A 6,012-nucleotide genomic window follows, 5' to 3' on the forward strand; every position below is an offset into this window, starting at 1 on the left:
TTCCCAGCACACTTCTTATCGCTTCAGCAGGGGATGTGCTTCCTAACTTTGTCCTAAGTCCAAGAAGAGCAGAACAGCACGTAATTCTCCTGCCTGTATTTTACAGTCTCCTTGTCAGACTGTCAAATGTTGCGTTTCTTCCTCTTCATCCTCTGGGCAGGAGATGTTCCAGTTCACTTTATCTGAATCACTTGTGCTTTGTTCATAAATGCAGAGCATTTACTTGTTTGGAGGCCTTGTGACCTAAAAGCTGAGGGTTTTTGGAGGAAGCTTGTTCTACTACATGAATTTGAGTTAAAAATGAAATGGTTTGTTCTCTGGTTATTAAGGAACTGACGGTTTCATTCAACACACAAGGAATCCTCCAGTTTTTGTTCCAGCATTAACAAACCACTTCCAAATTACACAGGCCTGTCATTGCTGTTGAAAACTGTCTGCTACAGCATAGGGCAGTGGATGGGCTCTAACACGGCGCTTCCCAGAGCACAACCAAGCAATAAGGACCTTTACAAGACACATTTCAAGCTGTGCTGGAGTTGGACCGGAAATTATTTTACTCCCACTCCTAATCAACAGCAAAAAAGGAAAAGAAGTTTTCCTTAATGTGAATCAGCCCAAGCAATCAAGCTCTCCAATTCTTGGAAAGTAATCGGTCATGTATTTTGTCTAAATACATATTTGTGCCTTTTCTAGCTTTTTCCTTTTTATTTTTAAAGATTAGTGTCTCTAACTGAAAAGTTGGTTCATGCAGGGTTAAAAAACATTTGCTTTCTTAAGGAAAAGCACAGTCAAGTGGAACACCTGACAATTTCAAACCTTTTCCTTATCTGCCAGGATGTTTTGCTTTGGGCTGTGTCTGAACACACCTCTTCCGGCTGCAGCTTTTTCACTGCTAAATCAGCCAAAAGCATCAAGACAGTCTCAGCGTGCACTGGCTACATCCACAGCAGTTGTGATCGGTCCCTGGGGACAGCACTCATGCCTCCCAGCACCTCCATGCCATATTCCAGCGAGTGGGAGAAGGATACAAATCCCCACTGAGGTCGTCATTGGCACAAGGCTATGTACACTGCTGCCAGCGCACAGTCGCTGCCCACATGTTGCCTCTGGAGCCTACTGACATCCCCTGTGGCCACAGCAGACCAATACTGGTGTGATCCAGGCTGCCATGGAGCCATAACCACAATCCCATGAATTGTTCTTCTCAGGGAAGCCATCCATCCTTCTCCCTCCTGCACTGCCCTCCCATGGCCAACAGTCTGCTAGTTCAAGGGTGTTTGTGTGTCTGAAAAGCTCTCCATTTCCCCCTGCCATTTGAATAACTGGGTCTGAAGAGATACATTCCTCCCTCAGATATGGCCTTTCTGCCCACATAGCTATGGATCTTGGATCTATAAACCTGACGCAGTTTCCAGCATCACCTAACCTGTTCCTCACAAAATTCTTTGGCATTTGACTATTAGCTTTTCTTTTTCTGCACAGAAATAATCCAGAACACGGAAAAGATGCTAAATATGCCCGAGGCACTAAAGAAGCCTGTACAACCCATTTTAGAGAAATATCAAGTCAGAAACATATTGTGGTTGCACTCCCACTTACAAAGGCATTAAATGGGAACATTTGCTTTTACTGAAGGATTCCACCACCCAAAAAAAACCCACCCCAAAACCCAACACACCTTCTAGATCATACACTAGCAGCATCGATGGTGGCCATGGCTGGCTACTTCACTTACCAAGTCCTCAGCCCTGGGGTACCACTGCCATAAGACCAACAGCCAGAAGAACCAGCAGCCCGGTGGCGAGACATTCACACCTGCAGCAGTCCAGAACAAATGTCAAAAGAAAAAAAAATAAAGAATATTCATGCCAAGGTCTTTGGGGGGGGGGGAAAGGGCCCTCAGGAGCAACGGGCATACATCAGGTCCTGTGGTGGAGAGGACATAGTCTTGAGATAGCCCAGTTCAGCCAGGGCAGTGCTGGCCAGGCTCTGTCCCAGCACCCGAACGTCTTTGTGGCATTATCTGCCCTGGGTTTGGGCAGGATCGGATTTTCCCATCCCTCAGAAACCGTTTCCCTGGGAGCCAGCCCCCTCCCAACGCCCCAGCCAGGGAGAAGGACCTCAGCCCATGTGCTGTTACCCCACCACAGGCAGCACCCGGTGTCACCACCGGCTGAAGAGACACGGACAGGTGTGACTCCTGCTTTTCTTCAGATGACCACCTGAGGGCAGGCTAAGGCCTCTTCCAGCCTTCAGTTTTCTACAGGTGCAGAAATAAGCAGGAAAATTGGATAAAATGCAGCATGATTTCATTCAAAGATTAATCATGCCAAACTAGCCAGCTTCTTTGTTAAGACTACCACAACTCTGGGCGAAAAAAGCGCTGAGCTAGCCTCTTAAATACCTCTTCCCAGCTTGCAAAACCTAGTAACTCTCAGCAAGTACTTCCCTGGGGCTGTTTGTATGGCCGTGAATCAGGAAGAGATCAGAAGCCCCAGGATCTGCCGCCTTGTATCGTAACAACAGAGCCTTGCATTGCCAGCCCTGCCAGGGCTGTGGTCCCTGCACGCTGCAAGGCAGCACGCAGCCGCACTGGACAGCAAAGCTATTGAACAGCATCAGACCCCACCCAGAATTCAGGTGGGTCATTCTTGCATGAAATTACAGTTAACCTTTGACTTCAAGCCCAATTCAGAAAGCCCTGAACTTCTCACTAGAGTGAGTGCGTCTAAGTTTAGCAACTAAACTGAATGTTTACCACTTCTGTGTTGCAAACCCCACTTCTCACGTGTCCTGTTAATATTTAAACTGCTGAGCACACCAGTCTCTATGCATACTTTTGCAGTTTTAAGAATATGCCAACGGGTGGACAGTGTGCTAGGCTTCAGAAAGCCACAAGGAGACTTTTCCTGGGAAAGCTGAGGTTCTCAACGAGACCAGTGGTGGGAAGAAGTATTTGCTGTCTACAGAGAAAGCACTAAGAGATGTGGAGTTGGTCAAGGCAATGTGCACAAGCTAAGATGGAACGAGCAACCGCACCCAGGTCTCCCAGTCATTAGCAGCACTCTCAGAACAAGGTCACCCTGTCTCCGTGACCACCATGATCCCAGCATGGGTCTCCTGCAGCTGTTCTGTGTCTCATCCCAATACGCCCTAGAGATGGAGGTAGGGGCCTTGAGCAACTAACCTTGCAATGCATTGGCATATGTCAACCCCACCAGCTGGGATGGGACAGCCACCCTGTTATTGCTGCTTTGCATCCAGAGAGCACAGCAGCAATTTAGGCAGCCTAAGCAGACAGCTACAAGGAGCCAAAAATTGCAGGTGAAGATCAGTGTAGTCCAGAGACTTGCTGTCCATATTTCCCTCATTGCTGCTGTGGAAGGAGGCACCTGCAGACAGTTTAGGAAATACAGAGGGGTCCATGTCCACCAAGGAGCTCAGCTGATGCCAATGACATGGTACCATTTCTTCCATGGTGAGATGCTGCTTTGCATCAGCTGAAGATGTAGCTTGCTGCCACACCAGAGATTTTCTCTTACTAATGACTTCGTCCTCCCACGTGTGCCAAACCCATTTATTTATAGCCCACGATTTTTTTCTCCCACCTGCATTTGTGCTTATTTTCCTTTCTTACAGTTAAGAAAAAGATGGGAGAAAAAAAATCTTTTCCTCAAGTAAATCTCTCACTGACCTAAATGCAAATTTGTTCAAAGAAATTCAGAGAGCTCTGATCCTGCATGAGTAAGAAGGGAAAGGGGAGGGCAGCAGACTCTGCTGCTATCAGAATGGATCTTTACTGCTGCGTAACAACTAGGCAATGAAGCAAAAGCCACGGGAGTTTAAAGAGGAAGCTCAGCCAAAGGTCAGCTGGCTGTCCTAGGTGCTTGTTATCAGAGCCTTGAAAAGAGGGAGGAAGGTGACATGAGCTGATTATAGCAACAACTGGGAAAGGCTGACAGGGCTGGGGGAGCCTGTCACCCCTCAGCCTGCAGGGCTGCTTTGCCGTTGTAAAGCAAAGGGTTGTCAGAGCCCGGGCTCTGGAGCTGCTCGGGCCACTAAGAAAAAATTTGGCTGTCTCAGATCCGAAGCATCTGCTAGGTGGAGAGCCAGAAAGCACCCTGTTAATTGCAATACCATATTTTATTTGCTGCCTTATCTTTGCAGATGATTTGTACTACTTTCACTGCTCATCCATATAGGCGAAGTGGTGAGGGGAAGGGTGACAAGGGGACAGAGACATACTGACACCAGGGAATATCCTGGAGCACCAGAGGAATACACTGCTACTCCCTGCATGAAGCTATACAGTTCTTCAGCCATCCAAGAGAGGTGGAGGGAAGGGAGCTCACACATGCCTACAGTTTCCAGAACTGGCCTAAAGGAGGAGAAAGATTCAGGAGTGAGAAATCCTGGCAAGCCGTATCCAGCCAGAATCCCATCAGCAGCCTTCTGGGCATCTACAAAGTTGTCTCTGACCACTTATATTGGTTCTAGTGTCTTAAGCCACTGTAAGATCTTCAAGTCTGTTACATGAACGTAGATCAAACCCACCTTTAAAGCATGTCCCAGTACAGGTGGCCCCAGCTCTGCTGATCTTGCTGACCAAGGGCAGGTGGCTGCTTTCAGTCCCTGAACTTTCTCTGCTGTTGCCTGCAGGGTTGAGCGGAGTTCAGTCTTTGCTGAACTCATGATTGCATCAACCCAGAACCCAAAGTGCATGGAGACTGGTACTAGGAAAATGCTAGCTGAGTTCACAGGAGTGAAGCAGAGACTTTTGGGACATGGAGTTCCCCACTCATGGGGCATGCACCCAGCATCCACACCCGGCAGGGGCATTGCCACATAGACCCTGGCACTGGGGCAGGCCTGGCCAGAGTGGGTAATGCTGGACAGTCCAGCACCAGAAAGAATAAACCAGAATAAACCAGAAAGGTATTATCAGCCTGAACAGTGCTAGAGGAGCTGTCTGAGCACCCTGTAGAGTTACTAAAGCCAGACCCTTCTGCAGTGAATTTGACTGTGTTGAGGGGACAGCAGTCCCTTGTATTTCCAAGCCAGTTTGAGGCAGACAGAACCAGAGAGGCGGTACGTCCCACTGCCCACCACCCAAAACAGCTGCTTCCTTGCACGGATCATTTCCCCTTTCAACTTCTCATCCTCAGAGAGAGGAAGAGGTGCCTGGCTGCTCTTCTGTGCAGTGCCAACAGGAGCTCAGCCTTTGCTGGACCTCTTGGTGCTACCATGACATTGGCACATGCTTGTGCTGGGATGTCTGTCTTGCTAAGACAGACTAAAGGACAAGTGGGAACATTAAAGCCACAGAACTATAGAAGAACAGTGTTTTCCACTGTCCAAACAGGACAGGACAACTAGAAAAGGTTTATTGTTCAAACAGTTTATTGCCAACTCTGGCTCCATTTATTACTAACTATTAGACTCTATTTCTTACCAACTCTATTAAGACTATTTATTATGAATCTATTAGACCCTATTTACTTCCACTTCTTAGGCTCTATTCACTCTGTAGTGACTATCTATACTGTCTCTAGCATGTGCCACGCTGGGTCCAGCCCCATCACCTGCAGCCGCAGCATTGGTGGCGCAGGTGCAGGTGGGACAACGTGGGGCTGTTGGGCTTTGGCCGTGGGGTGACGTTGGCGTGGCCACGGCAAGGGCTGCTGCCGGCACGGGCATTGCCAGCCTGGGGTTGCAGGAGGGAGCGAGGCCGGCCCAGGGGACCAGCCGAGCCGCTGGGCCGGGATGCACGGGGGAGAAGGTGGGAAAGCCCAGCCCTGGCGCCAAAGCTGGCAGCTGCGGTGCGGGAGGTGCAGCCTGGTGCGGTGCCGGAGCAGCACGCTGGAGGCCAGCCAGGGCCTGGCTGCTGGGTGGTGGTGCCAGGGATGGGGCAGCCCAGAAGCTCTCCCTGCCTGTGGCTCCAGCAGGGTCGGGAAGGGGGGGGGGGGGGGGCAGCTGTGTCTGGAGGTGTACGGGGTCTGTGGGTGCGGGGAG

This window comes from Accipiter gentilis, chromosome 23, assembly GCF_929443795.1.
Source record: "Accipiter gentilis chromosome 23, bAccGen1.1, whole genome shotgun sequence".
In the NCBI taxonomy this organism is placed as follows: Eukaryota; Metazoa; Chordata; class Aves; order Accipitriformes; family Accipitridae; genus Astur; species Astur gentilis.